The sequence below is a fragment of the Nothobranchius furzeri genome, chromosome 8 (assembly GCF_043380555.1).
Source record: "Nothobranchius furzeri strain GRZ-AD chromosome 8, NfurGRZ-RIMD1, whole genome shotgun sequence".
Taxonomy (NCBI): domain Eukaryota; kingdom Metazoa; phylum Chordata; class Actinopteri; order Cyprinodontiformes; family Nothobranchiidae; genus Nothobranchius; species Nothobranchius furzeri.
This window is the reverse complement of record NC_091748.1, coordinates 56147711-56167212: the sequence shown is the minus strand read 5'-3', so window position 1 is coordinate 56167212 and position 19502 is coordinate 56147711. Positions and strand designations below refer to the sequence as shown.

Here is a 19502-nt window from a genome sequence, read left to right as displayed (position 1 = left end):
CAAGAGATTAATTTTGAATGTGTGTTGTTAAGTCCTTTAACTCATCCGTTCATAAGGAGAGAGGTTTATTAGAAAGTTTCTCAGATTTGAGATCAACAATATCATTAGACTTTTTTAGAGTTGTGAGAATCTGCCATCAGTGTTTATGAGCACTTGAGAGGTTTAGGTGACATTTGTGTGTTAAAGCTGTCGGAGAGCTTGACAGCAGACGTGTAGTGGTACAGGCATTTTGATGCCAAGGACAGCCTTAAACCGATTTGGCAATCACCGGGGTCTGGTTTGTCCCTGGGTTTTCTAGTAAGCTGTGATTGTAATTGTTCAGTAAGCTGAAGTGACGAAGCTTCACCTGCACTTTGCTGTGAGAATGCAAGAGGTAGCCAGGTACTGTTTAGTGTGTGGTTTGCATCATTCGGGTTGGGATGAACCAGACGCGGGGCTCGGCTCGGCTCGGCTCGGCTCAGTCTGGGTCATCTTGATGCTGAGGCTGTGGGTAAAGCTGTCTGCTGCTGCTGCACTATGTCTCCATGAGGTAGTCTGGCCCTGGTGAACCTCATAATAACTGTTGTCTTTGAGCCTCACCACTGGGGGGGGGGGGGGGGGTAAGATTGCTCCAGTGACATTTTTTCCTCTAAGCTATGCCATCAGAACTTTTAAAGTGTCCCCTTTTCTGTGTATGTTTTTTTATATCTATATCTGGGTCTTTTCTCTCCTGTTAAATTGTTTTGATCTGAAATGGCTTGTGTGGCTTTCTGCAGGCTGGAACTAAACGCTGCAGATTGAAATCTCAGCTGTGACCTAGCTGTGGCTAACTGTGAATCTTCCGCAGAGCTGCCCGTCAAGCCTTTCTCCTCTCCACACTCTAAATTCCTGTACGTCTGTTTGTTTATCTCACTCAGTCATTTTGTTCCTCTTACATTCTGTTCAATCTAAAGTTCATATCAGCCTTTCGTTAGGCTACTTAACGTTCTGGAGTCATATACGTGTATACAGAAATGCGTTTTTATTTTTCAGCAGTTTCTTGTTGTTATGCTACACTTTCAAGGTTCTGATTATGGTTTTTGTTTTGATATTGGCTCTCTCTGTTTGTTTTTTTAAATTGTTGGCTTTAAGCTAGATAAAGTATCCAAATGTTGATCAGAGTTAAAAACCAATCTCACTCTTAGCCAAAGTGATCTCAGTGGAACAAGCGAGATATGCTTTCTTACAGAACCCATTCATGACATCACAAACCTCACTTAGGATCTATTTACTGAATGAAATGCCATAGGAAAGGTTCAACTCTGAAACCGTTCAGCTCTAAACATTTAGACGCAGTTATGATCAACTTTAATCATTTACATCGAATGCACTTTAAATTTATTTTCTTTTTATTTTAAAGAAAGGTATTTGTGGTAATTGTCTTTTTGATGTCTTTTATTCGATTGCAGCCTAACGGTTATTTTATTATCATAAAGCACCTTATGACTTTTATTAAGGCAAAATTGAGGTTTTAGACATTGTTTTTTTTTTTCATGCAGATGTCCCTGGATTATTATTTCATGGAAAATTGCAGGATTATTCTTAAAAGCCAGATTCACAAAAGTTAAATCCTGTAAAAACTGGAACCATTATGGTGTCTTAAACATACAAAAGATATAACATTATTTCACTTATGGACAAGCAACAAACAAATCTTCAGTGTAAGACTTTACAATGTGAGCTGACTGTAAAATGGGCTTTAACTGAATATGTCTACATGCTGGCAATGTATAAGTCTGATTTAGGATGAAATATGTATTATTACCGATGAGTGACGACTGTGAGATTTAAGATGCAGACTGATGAATCAGCTGGGTTTGCACATGAAAAAGCCCATGCCAAGGTAACAGAGCTCAGAGAACGGAAAGGCATGTAATGATGATTTAAAATATTTTATTGTTTGGGGGTCTTTAAATTTTTTATTGTCTTTGTACAAAGTGACATATGGTTCCTGTGTGCAAGTGTGTATTAAAAATACACTTGATTTTCTTTTTTAAGAAAAGAGCTTTCTGCTGTGCAAAGCAACCTCACTGAAAGTCTGATGACTTGTCGAGTACTGTGTTCGTGTTTGTTTTCCTTGTTGTTTGATGCCAAAAGAGTGCGTGGATGTAATATGCTTTAAAAGTAAGCATTTATAGAGCAATTACGTCACTTAAAAATGTTAAGGCACTTTGAGGGCTGGTTTCCTGGAGCTCGATTGAGCTTCTTTCCCTAACTTGAACCATCTGCCGTGGATGTAAAAGAGAGCTAGATGTTGTATTTTTTTTTCTTTACCCCACACTTGATTTGATCTGTGATGGGAAGGCCAATCTCTGTCAGATGCATCAAGCTAGCTGCAGAGAAGCAGTGTTGCTTTTTGCAGCAACTATTAACATGACTAAAACACACCCTGGCACAGTCATTACTGGGTTTGCCAGCTAGGTTGACTCCGCAATAGCACACCAGACCTTCCACTACTCTTACTGTCTCTCAATAGTTGCTATAGGCAGGAACTCACTCAACGTGCTGTTCCTCACACTTCTAATTTCGTCTAGTTCAATTGATGCACTTGTATCAAAATAACAGAAAAGTGTGTTCTCGTTGCTTGGTGTACCAGCTATCATTGTGAACAGCAGTCAGAGCTTCACAAGTGCTCAGCTCAGTTTTATTTTTGATAGTTTGATTCCAGGAAGAGAAAGAGAGGAATTCCTTTATCGCTTCACTCTGTGGAACCAGATAAATAGTTTGCAGAGCTATGTTGTACACACAAAACACATTACTGTTTGAGCCTCAGATATAATATAGAATATACTTCAAAAAATATATATAAGAAAAGGGGGAAAAAAAGTAATGTTCGACCTATATTTTTATTAAAGGTATCAGTAACTTTGTATACAATCCACAAACCAGTTCTACTTCATCGAACTTCACCGTCCTACCTCATTGTTACTCTGGTGTTTGTCAGTGACTGTAAACTATGTGTGTATATTAAAAAAATCTATAGGAAAAGGTTTACCTGATTACTCAACATGTACAGCATATAAAATCTTGTAAAACACCTCAATACACATATATCATTCTTAGGAAAAACGAGTTGAATTACCTGCTTAACGATGCTGCTGTAAAAGGGGTTTCTGTGTGACGGGGTCGTCTCTGAATATATATCTGCTCTTTGCTATATTGTGCAGTCGGTCGCTGGTTGTGCTCTGTCTCTGTATTGCAGTTTGAGATTTTTACTGGTTGACGGTGCTACCAGCAAACAGTTTGAAAACTGATCTATCGGACCTCAAATGGTGCTGTTTTTCTATGTTTTTAATCGTCATACAGCTGTGTTTTATTCAGGTGTGTCAACCTCCGCTAGCCCCTCAGCTAATTAAATTTTAAGCCAAAATATTTTGCAAGGCTGATGACCCTGCCGCGTGTATCAAAAATATGCTATCCATCCAAATATTGTAGGTAGCGAGTAGATCCTTCAAAAGTACCTCAGATGATGGTGGTCGGTGTTTAAGGTGGATGCATCTGCATCAAGCATCAGTTTCCTTTGTTCTTGCATGTTTTCAGGAATTTGCATTTTCACTGGATAGATCGGGTCAGTGTGTCCTTTAGATCTAAAGGATGCCACTGTTCTTTAACTATCATCTTATAGGAAGCATTGTTCATACTGAGCTGTGTGTGTGTGTGTGTGTGAGTGAGTGAGTGAGTGAGAGTGAGAGAGAGTGAGAGAGAGAGAGAGGCCCCAAGCAAAATCATTTTCTGTTTGAGTCGAGCTTGTTTTTGATTTGAGGGTTCCCATAGTGAAAAGTGTTACCCAAATGAACAGATAAAATATGATTTAAGCTACCTTCATGAGGGCACGTTGATGTCATGAGCAGTTGCATCTTTTTGTCTCACTGTTAACAGATTCAGATGTAATTCTTACTAAATTAGCGTAAAAAAGTGCATTGCATTCTAATTTACCCAGTTCACTGACACTTATGGGTTGTTTTCTGCACCAGTGTGTTTGCGAAACTTGAGTTAACTGTCTGCGTTGTCTCTTTGAACCCTGTTTGTGAGCTACGTTGTGCTAGCGCCTCTAATGTGAGTAGTACGTGTTGAAAAAACACAGCAGGCTTGTATCATGGAAGCACTTAAGCCATTCTTTGGACTGTTCGTTGAGTTTTGTTCTGGTTCCAGAGTTTGTGTGCAGCTGAATTCCTATGCAGGTGTTGAATAACTAATCTGTTACCACATCACTGTTGGATGGAGGGTCGACCACAGAGGCGGGAAGCAGGAGAGAGCCGAATAGTTCTGCACAGCCTTGAGACCAAGTCAAATGAAACAATGGCGATATGACAAATCCATATAAAGCTACATGTTAAACCCTTTGAAATGAATTAAAGTGAGCTATACAGGGCTGCCTATGATCCCTTTATGTAGTAATAAACACATTACAGTTATAATTAGGGACAGACAGGGTTTTTACTACATGGAGTTTTTCCAGATCTATTCATGTTAAAATAACGACATTTGCAGTAAACAATCCCGTACCCTACTGTAATTCCCCAAAGTGGCAATCCCCTAACATTTGACGGTAAACGTTGCAGGTAGATGCGATATAAAGTGTACATGTCTTCGCTAAACCGGCCACACCTCTGCTATGCGAGCAACTCTTTGACGCTTAGCATCCTGTTCTGTGTTTTCTCTTGCTGCATTCAGGAACACCTGTTTAATGTATAAATAAACAGAAATAAATCAAGACTTTTATTCTATCAGCGCAATCCTCTGGTCTTTTTGTGTGTGTCTGCGTTACTTTCTCATTTAGGTTATTAAAGTGAGCCTGCACATGTTACATGAATTTGCTATGGTTTCTAGTATAATTGAATGCACTTTAGCCATATGGCGCTCCTGTTTGAAGAAATAAAAGTTATTTGGAGGAGTGGGGGGCAGACAAGGACAGGATTGGGAGTCTTAATATTCATGATATTCAGACATCTCACCTCTGATTGGCTAACAGCAACACAACTCTTCTGCTGCCTCCATTCACTCTACACCAATGATGTTTCATCTTTACAAATAAATCAAGCCTGGATCTTTTCTGCTGTGCTGTAGAGTTGCAAATGCTAGCGGTTAGCTTTTATTAGCCGAGACATACTCTGCTCTTTTCTGGATGCAAAATCAGCAACAGCCTCCTCCCGTCATGAGCCAAGATGGATGAGTCCATGAATAATCATTTACAGCGCGATGCAGATCTGGGTGTTTTTTTCTGACCCAAGCGTTTCTCCGTCTGTTAATCTTTTGGCGGCTAATGCATGAAGTAGGGGTTGAAGACCATTTTCTAGTTCAGCTTGCATGTGATACTTGACACGACCAATCTTTTTTTCAAAAATGACAGTAATATGTTTTTCAGTGAGCCTCACCTATGAACTTGAGATAAATTTCAGACCCACGAGGTTGAGAATGCAACCGTCAGGATGTTATGTTTTGTATTAGGTAGAAAAAGGGGCAGTATTGTTGCAGACCGCTTGTTTGATCCAGATCCTTCTTGCATTCTCACTTCTCCTGCGCTTCAACTCTTCTTTTCTACCTCCATACATGCACAAGCATTTACATTGCCACCTAGTGGCTCAACACTTCACGCAGGGCTTACAAACACAGGAGTCTGCTTCCTTCATGTTTCCTTTTTTTAATGATAAATGAGCCGCATTTGTATAGCACCTATCAGAGTCAGAAGACTCCAAAGTGCTTTACACTGCAGGGCATCATTCATACATTCACACACACACACACACACACACACACACACATTCACACACAGATGGTGATGAGCTCCACTGTAGGCACAGCTGCACTGAGGCGAGGCTGCTGAGCACAGGCGCCACTGGTCCCTCCGACCACCACCAGCAGACGAGGTTAATGCCGGTTTCACATTGGATGCATCAGCTGCGCGAAACGGCAGCGGAAGGGTTTACTTGCGAACTTCAAAGCCGTCCTTTTCACACCGGGAGTCTCTTGGCAGCGGAACAGCTTCCTCACTGTGCTCTTTGCTGGACTTTCAGGTCACGGTTTGTTTATGCAGTCCGCCGTTAAACCAAAAAGATTGAAATCACATTTGATATCGCTGTTTGATGTCATATATGATGTTGTTCCTCTCCACTGCCAGGATTAAAGCCATTAAAAAAACACTGCTGCACTTCTGGAACGATGCTGTGAGTAACTAAGTTGTTGGGTCACACGTAAGCTTCATATATATGAAATTGCATCGCTGCAGTACTTTTATTTAGAAATTTACTGGTGATTTTACACTGACAAAGTGTGTGACTTCCTGTCTAGCCCTATGTTAACTGCGGAAAATGAAGCATCCCAGAAGTGGCTTTTGGCACAAATAGAACCCGATCCTATCTTGAGCGGCGCGGTGTGCCGCTTCTGGGATGCACCTGGAAATCGCCGCATTGCTGCTGGTTTGAAACACTCCATAGACAGTTATGGGCTCTATCAGAAAGAAGTTAAGTTCTGCTGCCATTCCGCGCCGCCGATGCTTTCAGTGTGAAACCTGGGCGGGCTTAAGTGTGTTGCCCAAGGACGCAACAGCAGAACTCTCTGTCCGGACCCTGCAACCTTCTGATTACTGGACAACCTGGTCAACCTCTTGAGCTACTGCTGCCCCGTGTTAGACTGTAAACACAGCTGATTTATTTGATTTAGCGATGAACCAATCCTGTAGAAACTAATAAACGTTGAGGAGACACAGACACTAACAACACGAACACACAGGAAGGGAGGAGTTTCAGTTTTGGCTTTACAACAGTGAATTAAACTCTAGAGGGTGCAAAAACCGAAGCTAAAACTGCATAGGACTGATTGGTCTGATTGTGTCACTTATTTGCACATTTTTAAAAGCTTTCACTTTTCCAATACACTCCTAAATGTATTATCACAGGTGATTTTTTTTTCTTGCCAAATTATTTCTTTACAACAAAATAGAACCACGGTTTGATTTGACCAAAAAAATCACAAGCTTTCATTACTTTTACTCTTCCAAACTGCATGGCTTAGTCAGAGAGGAATTCCTTTTCAAACTGGTGGTGGTGTCTGCTGGATTGCTTTTTATAAACCCCTTAAGGACTCTAAGGCTAATTTAAATTTCTCAGTCACTAAACCTTTAATTCAAATGTAAAAAGTGGAATTAGAGTGTGAGATTGTCGCACAGTTGCAAAGATTACATTCTGCAGCATGTCACCCAGGAGTCTTGACACCATTTATGAGTGACGGAATAGGATGAGCTGAGCTGTTGTAGCTCACCAAGCAGTTCAGACATGATAACATTCTGTTTTCAGGTTGTATAATACTTTTACAATACCAAACCAGCTATAAGGCAGAAATGGGGTGTTGACATTTCAGATTGCGTTTAACATTTGCTGAAACTTTCATTTAAAACGAGCCTCATCATTCAACTCAGTATGTTAGATTAGTCCATATCTAAATCTGATGACGAAGTGGTCACTGAAGGCCACTTCCTGGTTCTTAATTTTTGAAGAGGCGGAGCTCTTCTCACTTCCTTAGCCACCAGTCATCTCCCTCACCGTTCACGCTGGTGGATTTCAATACATTATTGCTTCTGTTAGCAAGAGTGTCACGTGGCCAGGCCTTTCCCACAGTCCAAGGGGACTTCTCAATGTCATTATCGCTAAAGCCTGCCACACGTCTGTAATGTATTGCCGCCTGCCTTTATTGACAGCGCGATGATTCAGTGGTGGCGAAGATGGATTGGTGCCGGCTGGGTCGAGCTGGGCTGGTCCAGGCTGAGCTGAGCTGTGCAGCCTCTGCAGCACTACTTGCTGTTGCATAAATGCTGTGGACACTGCAGTATAAAGCCAGGCATGGTGTGTTTATGTCACACACAAGATTTATGAATGTGGGCATTTATGGAGCTTCATGAAATGCTGAATCATCATCTTCACCTTGTGCAGCTCATGGTTCTTGAAGTTGCTGCTGTGGACACTTTTTACAATATTATGTTTTAAATAAAACATTCTTACCTGGTGGACACAAGATTTCTGAGACAATCTAGAATAAAAGGGACCACACACCCCTCGTAAGCTGCCAGCTAAAACTTTAAACCTACAGATCTTACTTACTACGAGGATATAAATGGCATTCCTCTTAATTAGTTTCTTGGAGACTTTTTTCCCCATTTCAAGCATTTATTCATAATTAGCCAATATGATGAAACTATGCAAGATGTTTTAAATCTCATCTTATGTTTCATTCCTTTGGTGTAGAGTGAGCAGGCACTGTGATTAAAGAGGGTTTAGATGTTCTCGTGGTGTTTCAGTGTTTGCTAAAACTTGTGCAGCTGGTCCTGCAGAAATAGCAGATGAAGGGGGTTCTCAGGCAGGACATTTTTGAACCGTGTAGGACAATGCGTGCTGCAGATTTGTATCTGTTTAACTGTGGTTGTTGTAGTAACCTGTGATAGTTACATATTTTACATACTTTTTATTGCTACACTAATATGTTGTTGTTTATTTTTTATAAGGTGCAATATGTTCAATGTCAATAGTGGTGAGCATTGATAAGATGCAGCATTATCCCAAATAAACCACTGCAAAAGGTCACTGTCATGTGGTTTAATGCTGCTCAAGCATGGCAAGAAATTATTTACCTCGAGGTTAAACAATAACACCCTTACAGCTTCCGGTACCCCAATCAGTTAAAATGCTCAAAAGAATGAGCCACTGGAGGCAGCTATTAGAGATTAGAGACGGTGTGATGGATCACTGAAAAACAAATCCATGTCAGACGTTCAAACTGTCCATAGACAATATGCAGTTTGTAGTTTTCAAGAAGTTTCTTCATTGGCAATATTTTTGCTTGATTATAGGAGAAACAAGTAGATCAATATGTCTGACAATTTAAAGTTTTTCGTTGGCCAATATTAAAATAAACCCGTAATGTCATTTGCTATCACAAACACTGCTGTTTATGTGGATAGGTTTAGGAGTGGTTTAGATGGCTGACATCCACTCTAGAATTGATCTCATTCTCACTATCTGGAGAGTTCCTCCCTGATTCCCGAATTAAGATCACTGCAGCACTGTCGACTGCAGGTAAGACACTGGCTGCTCATAACTTACTGACAGAAACCCGTTAAAAAGTGAAATATTCCTTTAACTGTGTGATTAAAACATGCCGGTAAGTCTTGAGTGTATCTCACAAATTCCCTTTTGCTGCTGGGGATTTTCTCAAGCTCTTATCTTTAGGTGCTCATTTTGCTGTTTCCATGATAAAAACGAGTCCATCAGCTCCGCTGGAAGGTGAATGAATACAAAACCCTCCTGTCTGACTGCAAATGCGCTCCCACATGTGCATACCAATGTATGGACACACACACACACACACACACACACACACACGCACACACACGCATACTTAAAGACAGAGCATCCACATGGCCTCTATTAATGCAGATGGCCCTCCCAATTAATAAGATTCAAAGTGATGATGAATTTTTCATTCTCTGAACATTTAAGCTAATTATGGCCCAAACGAAGCAGGTTCCAGTGAATCACCATAGCAGAGTGCCAATGGCAGCCAATGTCACTGTCACAGTGCCACTCCACAGCACCTCCCTAATCACTACAGCTGCTTAATATTCATCTCCCACTGTTCTCATGTCACCTCCATCCTTCCTGACTCACCACTCCTCATACATCCTATGTTATTTTCACTTCCTCCTCCTTCCATTGAGTCTCATAACGTTTTCTTCTCTCGTTCCTAGAATGACCTCCTTACACCATTCTCCTTCCTCCCTCCTTCCTCGTCTCTTGGTGCCTCCTTCACCATTGTTCCAAATGGAAATCAACTAATTGCACTAATAGCGTTTTAATGGTAATTTAATGTAGGAAATAAAGCTTGTTACAAGCTAAGCAATTTCACAAGATTTCAAGGGCAATCAATCTGTGTCCGATACAATCTGCTCGCCTTCTTGACGACGGGTGTTCGATGTCAACAGTGTGTTTTCACTCACACCAGCTGACGACATTTATGTCAACATCTGTAGATGCACCAGAATCACCACAGCCTACAGAGGATTGTATTATTGTGTGCATTCATCACGCATCTTTAAATACCATCTCAGACTAATTGTGTTAGCTGTTGAAAGTCAGTTAGCTTGATGTGAGCTGCTGAAGAACGCCCATGTTTACACACCAGTCAATATTCACCAATAACCACAATAAACCCTGAAAGATGAGGTGACTATTGATCATCTCTATTCAGTCAGGAAACTGGGATTCAAGTGGATTTTAGATTTACTTGTTGAACTAACCCATAAAGAGCAACTCTGTGTTGGAACAATTCTCCATAAGAGTTGTTTTTAAACCAGCTTCTTGTTTGTGTCAGCTTATTGTAATCAATTATCTTTAAGAAATTAACTCTGGCTGTTTTTTGTTTTGCTTTGTTTTGTTTTATTTTTGTTTTGTTTTGTTCTCTAAATAGATCTGAATTTGTGTTTGAATCAAAGATGGATGTATCATTTTGCTTTTGGACTCTTCTGCACAGTGTTAACATTGTCCACCCCTAAGACACTATGAAATAGAAATTATGCTGCTTAAAATCTAGAAAAAAAAGACAAAATACCTTCAGAATGAAAAAAATGCCTATTTTTGTTTGTATGTTCTACAAGTGGCACTGTTGCCTTGCAGCTAATAGGTCCCGGGTTTGAATCCCAATCTGGCGTCTTTTTGGCCTAGCATGTTCTCCGTGTGCATGAATGGGTTCTCTCTGGGTACTCCAAAAATATGTCTGTCACGTTAATTGGTCTCTAAGCTGTTCTTGGTGTGTGTGTGCATGATTGTTTGTTCCTGCGTGTCTCTGCAGCCATGTGATGGACTGGTTATCTGTCCAGGGTGTACCCTGCCTGTTGACCTAATGACTGCTGACATGACATGAGATAAGCACCAACCACATGCCAGAATAAGAGGGTATTGATGATGAATGGATGATCTACTAGTGGTCATTTTGCTGGGCTCTTTATTTAAATTCCCATGTAGAGCTGACCCTAAACCAGGGGGAACCCATCAGTATTACTGTCAAGTTTAGCTTTTTTAGTGGTGTTGTCCAATCAAACAGCAGCTTTGGAGCTGATTAAGCAAAAGGATAACAGATAACATCATTGAGGTGTGTTTTACCAAAATGCCTCAGAGTTTAAAAGTTTTCTTTAATGATCTGATATGATTATTCAGCTCTGACCCAACACACTGTAAACTAGTTTCCCACTTGTGTAATGTATCTATATTGTTTACTTTGAAAGAAATTTGAAATATAAATGGCAGATAAATAAGCTTTAGAGTCAAAAATCCATTTAAGTGATGACATGATGCTAACATCACCAGACAGCGCTGCAGTGGTCTCTGCCCTCATCATGTTTTGAGAGACTCGCCGCTGAGGCTTCAAGTCTTTTCAGCAGTGTGTCTCTTCCTGTTTGGGAGAAACTCACCGCTGTGAGTTAGAGGGGTTGGAGGAAAAGACACGCAGTGGGCCAGCAGCAAGACTACTCACTATGTCAGAGTAGAAATCAATACTGTGGGAGCAGGGCAGGAAGGAACACATGAAAAGGAAAGAAATGAAATGACAAGTTTACTAACTTCTTATTAAACTAGAGATCAGTTCAGGATAAGACCAAATCAGTCAATTACAGAGATGTCAAATCTGTTTTTTTAACCATTTCTTGCTTTTTTTTTTTAAAGATAACGTGTATTAGAGGTGAAACACTGAAACAAATGGAGGCTGAACATGAAAATAGTCTCCAACACCTACCTCCTGCAGTAGCTTCTGATAGAAAATAGGCGGTGAAACGCTAGGATTAGAAAATCCTGAAAGATCTACGTCACACTGTCACTTAACATTCATGGACTCACCCATCTTGACTCACGATGGGGAAGGCTGTTGTTGGTTTAGCTTCCAGAAAACAACAGAGAACGTCTTGGGTGGTAGAAGCAAACTGTTAGCATCAGCAGAACTCCTTATTTGTGGAGATGAAACATCAGTGTTGCAGAGCAAACAGACTCAGAGGTAATGGCGTGTTCAGGAAAAAATACTCAAAATGCTGCAGAGTTCAGCTCTTTCTAATGTGGCAACGTGCTAATTCCTGAAAAAAACACATCTGAGGTTTTTGTTTTCCCTGAGTATGAATTACAAGGCATTCATTCCTAGGAGAGACCACTGCATATGTATTTATTAAATGAGTGTCCCACACCTTTAAACAAGTCCTTTGTCCTAAAATGAAAATCTGAAGACGTTCATAAGGTGACCTCTCTGAGGAAAATCTTAAGGGTTTTTGTCAGAATAACATTTGTTTTCCTCTGCTTTAAAACGTTTAGTTTTATGGTCATATAGATCTTGAAAGATGAAACCAGAAACAGAATCACTGTGTCTGAACCACTTAAACCTCCACCCATGTTTCTTTGAGTCATCTCCGCTCCTCCACCAACCTTGAACACCTTACATAACTGTTTCTAAGTGCTCCGCCTACTCCGTCTTTCTGATGGGATTTGTGGCTGAAAACTAAAATGACACTTGTCTTCCCAGCTCAGTGTCAACTTGGACCCCATATCCATTTGAGGTTCACACACACACACACACACACACACACACACACACACACACACACACACACACACACACACACACACACACACACACACACACACACACACACACACACACAAACACAAACCTGCAGCTGCCAGCAGGTGCTTTTAATAATCTGGTGTTAATGAGAGTCTTGTTTAGAGCTGTCTGATGACCCTGAGCGATGCAGACCGTCCCCGTGTTCGCAGCTACAGAGGTCACAGCGCTGATCATGTTTGTACGCACAGTAGTTGGGATTTGCTTAGTTTTCTCCAGGGAATCATTTATTACCTCTAATTGCTTCTCCAGTCAGCAGATCAGGACAATATGAGCACATATTTGTTCTTTGATGCTTTCACGTTTGGTCACTTCAGTTGATGTTAAGCTCATTTTACATTTTATCATCGAAGTCTTCCCTCAGATTAGCAGAAAAGGTAGAATATCAAACACAACAGAATACAGATTTTATTCTCTCACACAGTTTCAGAGATATGATAAGATCCTTAAATCACAAATTGACTTCATAACTCTCCAGCCAGTGTTTGGAAATGAAAAGTCCCAGTCAGATGCTATAAGTGAAACAACCAATATCACAGTGCAGACATATTGTATTTGTGGTATAAAAAACCCTGAAGGTTAGCAGCATGCAAGTATTAGCAATACGATGGGCTTACCACAAATAAATGCTGATGCTGTGTAGGAAGATGATTCCTCCTCTCAAGATAAAAATCACGAGGCGCTTCACAAAAACAAAACATTTAAATTGTTATAAAGAATTTAGAAAATGATAAAAAAAAGTGTTTCAAATAAGCAAAAATAGACAATTGTGATTAAAAAATGTAAAGAAAGAGAGAGTGAATAGGAAAGAGGGAAATCAGTGGATCCTGAGGAAGGTGGAATAGGTGGGGAGAGCAGAATAAAGAGAGAGTGGTGAAGAGGGTCATACAAAAGCAGCTTGAACAGGTGAGATTTCAGCTGCTTTTTAAAGGAGACCACTGAGTCCACTGATCTCAGGCTCTGGAGGAGAGAGTTCCAGAGTCTGGGGGCCACAGCAGCAAATGATCTGTCACCTTTGGTCTTCATGGTGCGCTGCACAACCAGTAGGCTTTGATCACTGGACCTCAGGGACCTGCTGGGGGTGTAGGGACTGAGAAGATCACCAATGTATGATGGTGCTTGTCCATGTAAGGCCCTATAGACCAGAACTATGTTTTCTGGCTTTTTTTCCAACTCATGTGTCCAAACAAACACATTAAGTGGTGTTTCTGCATTGAATAAAGTTTTATCAGGGTTGTATAACAACTTCATGCCCGACCTAACACAATAACCCCGGTGAAATCATTTATTAATTACTTATCCATTAGCAGCACGACTAGGTCAGAGTCCATACATGCGGTTCTTTAGGCAAGAGCTCTCCAGCGAGGAAAAGTTGGCCTAATATCAACTCTGGTCTTTGCTCTTGCTTTATCACATTCTCTTTTTCTTCTCCTAGATTCCTCTGATGAGGGATTTCTAGCTTTCTTTGGTGGATCTGCCGTTGCTAAAGTCTCTAAACAACGGGTCTGCCACAGACATATATACGTGGACGCCCTGTAGACTGTGGCTGCCTTAGTTGCTGGCCACGATTTTAGATGGGTCTCCTTTCACCCCAGTACATTAATTTCTGCTAAGGAAGGTGCGACCCAACTAAAAAACATATTTTATCACGCGTTTTCACAAAATCCAACACATTCTCACACAAAATCAGACAGAAGTTGTTCACTGACTTTGGACTTTTCTACAGTCTCTGCTTTGGAGAGTGAGACCCATCCATAAAGCAATACGCAGTCAGTACTTCCAGCGGCGGGCCGCCGGTCAAAACTGTGTATTGTGGTAAACAGACGTGGGACCCCATCACACTATCACAGCTCCAAAAATGAACATAGATGATAGTATGCCACCAGAATTTATAAACATTATTTAAGGTGGAAAATTTGCAAAATGAGGCTTTAATCTTTTACATCAGACAAACACAGCAATTATTTTTGCTTTGTTCTGTATTTTGGGGACTGAGTGAATAATTTAATAATGCTTTATTTAACTGTGATTCCCTCTAAAGACCCAAGGACTAACATGTAGTAATTAAATGTCAGTCGTTTCTCATATGGAGGGAATCGCTCATCTTATTTAATGCCAGAGTTTTAAACTAAGGTCATCTTGTGTTTAGACAACATAAAAGTTACAGAATTTTCGTAAATTCTCCAAAATAACATGCAGAATCTCACAATACCACAAGATCTTGAGCAATCAGTCGGGTCCTGTAGAATGAGATGGTACTCTCAGCAGAGAATGCTGCCGCTGTGTCCTTGGGCAAGACATCTAACTCACCTTGCCTGTTGGTGGTGGTCGGAGGGACTGCTGCTGGTGTATAGCAGACTCACCTCTGTCAGTGTGCCTCAGGACAGCTGTGACTCCACTGTAGCTCATCGCCATCAGTGTGAGATTGTGTGAATGAATGAATGAATGAATGAATGAATGAATGAATGAATGAATGAATGAATGATGCACTGTAGTGTAAAGTGCTTTGGAGTCCTCTGAGTCAGAAAGGCGCTACACAAGTGTGGGTCATTTATTATTTAAAATGTGAGCTCCAAAACTATAAATTCAGTTGTTTTGGGTTTTTTTTTTTTTTTTGGCTTTTATTTTACTAAGAATTCCCTCTTTGTGTTTGCTAATTAATTAATTCAGTCTTCCACCCCTTAAGTTGGAAATATGCTCAATAAGTAATAAATGAAAGTTTTATATGATTTCATCCATTGGTTTATGAGAAACACACACACACACACACACACATGCGCGCACATGCTCGCAGACTGAGAAGATGAGTCCAGTTGCGTTTAGTCATCAGTTTTGCTGCTAGATGTTAGTGATTCAGACAAACTAGAACTTTATTGGTGCGACAGGCCAATCTCACACAGATGACATTTAGATTATTGAGATTAAATAATCAGAAAAACATCCACTGACTATCACATGGTTTGATGTTGATTTCTGTGTCTTTTGTATCACATCACAGCTCTCAAGTGACCATGTTATTGGAGTTTAAATATAAGGGAGAAAGATTTCAGAATTATGCTGATTTGTTTTAATACAACAGCAAAGCAGAGCAATTTTAGGACTCTATTTTTCCTCTGTGTGCCCAGCCGGTGTTTTCTTACCTTTAGAGCACTCACTACTCTTCTTCCTATATGTGTCGATGGCGAGACTGTAATCTAGCTCGCTGTGTGGAGACCAATTCAGAGAGCCTGATGCGTCTGTGTTGGAACCTAGCTGCTTTTGTGTGTGTGGTTAAGTAAAGGAGAGTCGAGCTGACAGGTTGCCAGCAGCTTTACACCTGCACACAGCTAGGTGTTGATCTCGGATGGGGGGTGATGGGAGGTTGTGAGGGGAGGGGGTGCAGGCAGACGAGAAACAGCAGACGGGATCCAACTCAAGGTGTTGAGGATGAATTAAAAAGGACTCATGAAAACAGCAGGAAAGGTGGTGGTCCCTTTATTTAAAAAGGGGGCCGCAAGGTGTGTTACAACTACAGGGGATCCCACTCCTGAGCCTTCCTGGTAAGGTCTATTCAGGGGTTCTGGAGAGGAGGATCCATCGGATTGTTGAACCTCAGATTCAGGAGGAGCAATGTGGTTTTCGTCCTGGCCGTGGAACACTGGACCAGCTCTATACCCTTAGGGGGATCCTGGAGGGTGCTTGGGAATTTGCCCAACCAGTCTGCTTGTGTTTCGTGGATTTGGAGAAGGCGTTTGACCGCGCCCCTCGGGGGCCCCTGTAAGGGGTACTCCGGGAGTATGAGGTACCAGGCCCTCTGCTGCGGGCTGTTAGGTCCCTGTATGACCGGTATCAGAGCTTGGTCCGCATTGCCGGCAGAAAGTCCGGCTCATTCCCAGTGAGAGTTGGACTCTGCCAAGGCTGCCCTTTGTCACCGATTCTGTTCATAACCTTTATGGACAGGATTTCTAGGTGCAGCCAAGGTGTTGAGGGCATCTGTTCTGGTGGTATGAGGATCAGGTTTCTGCTTGTTGCAGATGATGTGGTCCTGTTGGCTTCATCAGAATGTGATCTTCAGCTTTCGCTGGAGCAGTTTGCAGCCGAGTGTGAAGCAGCTGGGATGAGAATCAGCTCCTCTAAATCTGAGACCATGGTCTTGATTCAGAAAAGGGTAGAATGCCTTCTCCGGGTCAGGGATGAGGTCCTGCCCCAAGTGGAGGAGGTTAAGTATCTTGCGGTCTTGTTCACGAGTGAGCGAAAACTGGGGCGTGAGATCGATAGGCAGATTGGTGCTGCATCTGCAGTGATGCGGGTGTTGTACCGGTCTGTCGTGGTGAAGAGAGAGCTGAGTCAGAAGGCGAACCTCTCGATTTACCGGTCGATCTACACTCAACAAAAATATAAACGCAACACCTTTGTTTCTGCTCCGATTTTTCATGAGATGGACTTAAAGATCTAAAATGTATTCCAAATACACAATGTTACCATTTTTCTCAAACATTGTTCACAAATCAGTCTAAATGTGTGATGGTGAGCACTTCTGCTTTGCTGACATAATCCATCCCACAACACAGGTGTGCCACATGAAGATGCTGATCTGACATCATGAGTAGTGCACAGGTGTACCTTATACTGCCCACAATAAAAGGCCACCCTGGAACGTGCAGTTTTGTCTCACAGCAAAATGCCACAGATGCCACAAGCATTGAGGGAGCGTGCAATTGGCATGCTGACAGCAGGAATGTCCACCGGATCTGTTGCTCATGCATTGAACGTTCATTTCTCCACCATAAGCCATCTCCAAAGACGTCTCAGAGAATATGGCAGTACATCCAACCAGCCTCACAACCGCAGACGACGTGTAACCCCACCAGCCCAGGACCTCCACATCCAGCAGGTTCACCTGCAAGATCGTCTGAGACCAGCCACTCAGACAGCTGCTGAAACAATTGGTTTGCATAACCAAACAAATTCTGCACAAACTGTCAGAAACCGTCTCAGGGAAGCTCAACTGCATGCTTGTCATCCTCATCGGGGTCTTGACCTGACTCCAGCTCGTCGCCGTAACAGACTTGAGTGGGCAAATGCTCACATTTGATGGCGTCTGGCATGTTGGAGAGGTGTTCTCTTCACGGATGAATCTCTGTTTACATTGTTCAGGGCAGTTAGCAGACAGCGTGTGTGGCATCGTGTAGGTGAGCGCTTTGCTGATGTCAATGTTGTGGATCGAGTGGCCCATGGTGGTGGTGGGGTTATGGTATGGGCAGGCATCTGTTATGGATGAAGAGCACAGGTGCATAGTATTGATGGCATTTTTTATGCACAGAGATACCGTGATGAGATCCTGAGGCCCATTGTTGTGCCGTACATCCATGAACATCACCTCATGTTTCAGCAAGATAATGCACGACCCCATGTTGCAAGGATCTGTACACAATTCCTGGAAGCTGAAAATGTCCCAGTTCTTGCATGGCCAACATACTCACCGGACATGTTACCCATTGAGCATGTTTGGGATGTGCTTGACCGGCGTAAACGACAGTGTGTACCAGTTCCCACTAATATCCAACAAATTCGCACAGCCATTGAAGAGGAGTGGACCAACATTCCACAGGCCACAAATGACAATCTGATAAACGAAGATAAAGAAGATGTGTTGCACTGCATGAGGCAAATGGTGGTCACACCAGATACCGACCGGTTCTGAGTTCCCAGACCCCCAATAAAGCAAGAAACTGCACATTCCAGGGTGGCCTTTTATTGTGGGCAGTATAAGATACACCTGTGCACTACTCATGATGTCAGATCAGCATCTTGATGTGGCACACCTGTGAGGTGGGATGGATTATCTCAGCAAAGCAGAAGTGCTCACTATCACACATTTAGACTGATTTGTGAACAATGTTTGAGATAAATGGTAATATTGTGTATCTGGAATGAATTTTAGATTTTTAAGTCCATCTCATGAAAAATTGGAGCAGAAATAAAGGTGTTGCTTTTATATTTTTGTTGAGTGTACGTTCCTACCCTCACCTATGGTCATGAACTTTGGGTATTGACCGAAAGAACGAGATTGCGGATACAAGCGGCCAAAATGAGTTTTCTCCCAAGAGTGGCTGGGCTCTCCCTTAGAGATAGGGTGAGAAGCTCTGTCATTCGGGAGGGGCTCGGAGTAGACCCACTGCTCCTCCACTTCGAGAGGAGCTAGTTGAGGTGGCTCGGGCATCTGGTCAGGATGCCTCCTGGACGCCTCCCTGGTGAGGTTTTCCGGGTACGTCCAACCGGGAGGAGACCTAAAGGTAGACCCAGGACACGGTGGAGGGACTATGTCTCTCACCTGGCCAGGGAATGCCTTGGGATTCCCCCGGAGGAGCTGGCCCAAGTGGCTGGGGAGAGGGAAGTCTTGGCCTCTCGCCTTAGGCTACTGCCCCCGCGACCCGACTCCGGATAAGCAGATGAAAATGGATGGATAGAAAACAACAGGAAAGGAACTATCTTTAAGAGAGTGTGTGTGCGTGTGTGTGCCACAGGTGGAGGGAAAATGGGCAGCTGTGCAGCAGGCGATGCAGGAAAGCCAATTGGACTGATGAATTCCTTCATAAGTAACTGCCAGCACCTGAGTGCAGCCGGAGACTCATTTGTCAGACTCACAGCAAAACTATTACAGCATGGTGTTTCGCTCTGCGTTTGGCACACAATGCCGCAACTCTCTGCATCTCTGTGAGAGGAAATCTGCAGCTGCTGCAGCCTTTATCCATGTTGGAAAACATTACAGGAGATGTCCTCAGTAATTAGCATGCTGTATCTTCTGCATTTGCTGTTGTTGCTGACCTTTTGGCAGCAGAGGAGCTGCCGCCTGCAAA

At 42.2% G+C, this 19502-nt stretch overlaps 1 protein-coding gene across 6 annotated transcripts in view; it reads left to right on the top strand.

The window, feature by feature from the left end:
• The window catches only part of agbl4 (AGBL carboxypeptidase 4), a 459294-nt gene that overhangs the window by 350553 nt on the left and 89239 nt on the right, over positions 1 to 19502 (top strand). The window lies entirely within an intron of this gene.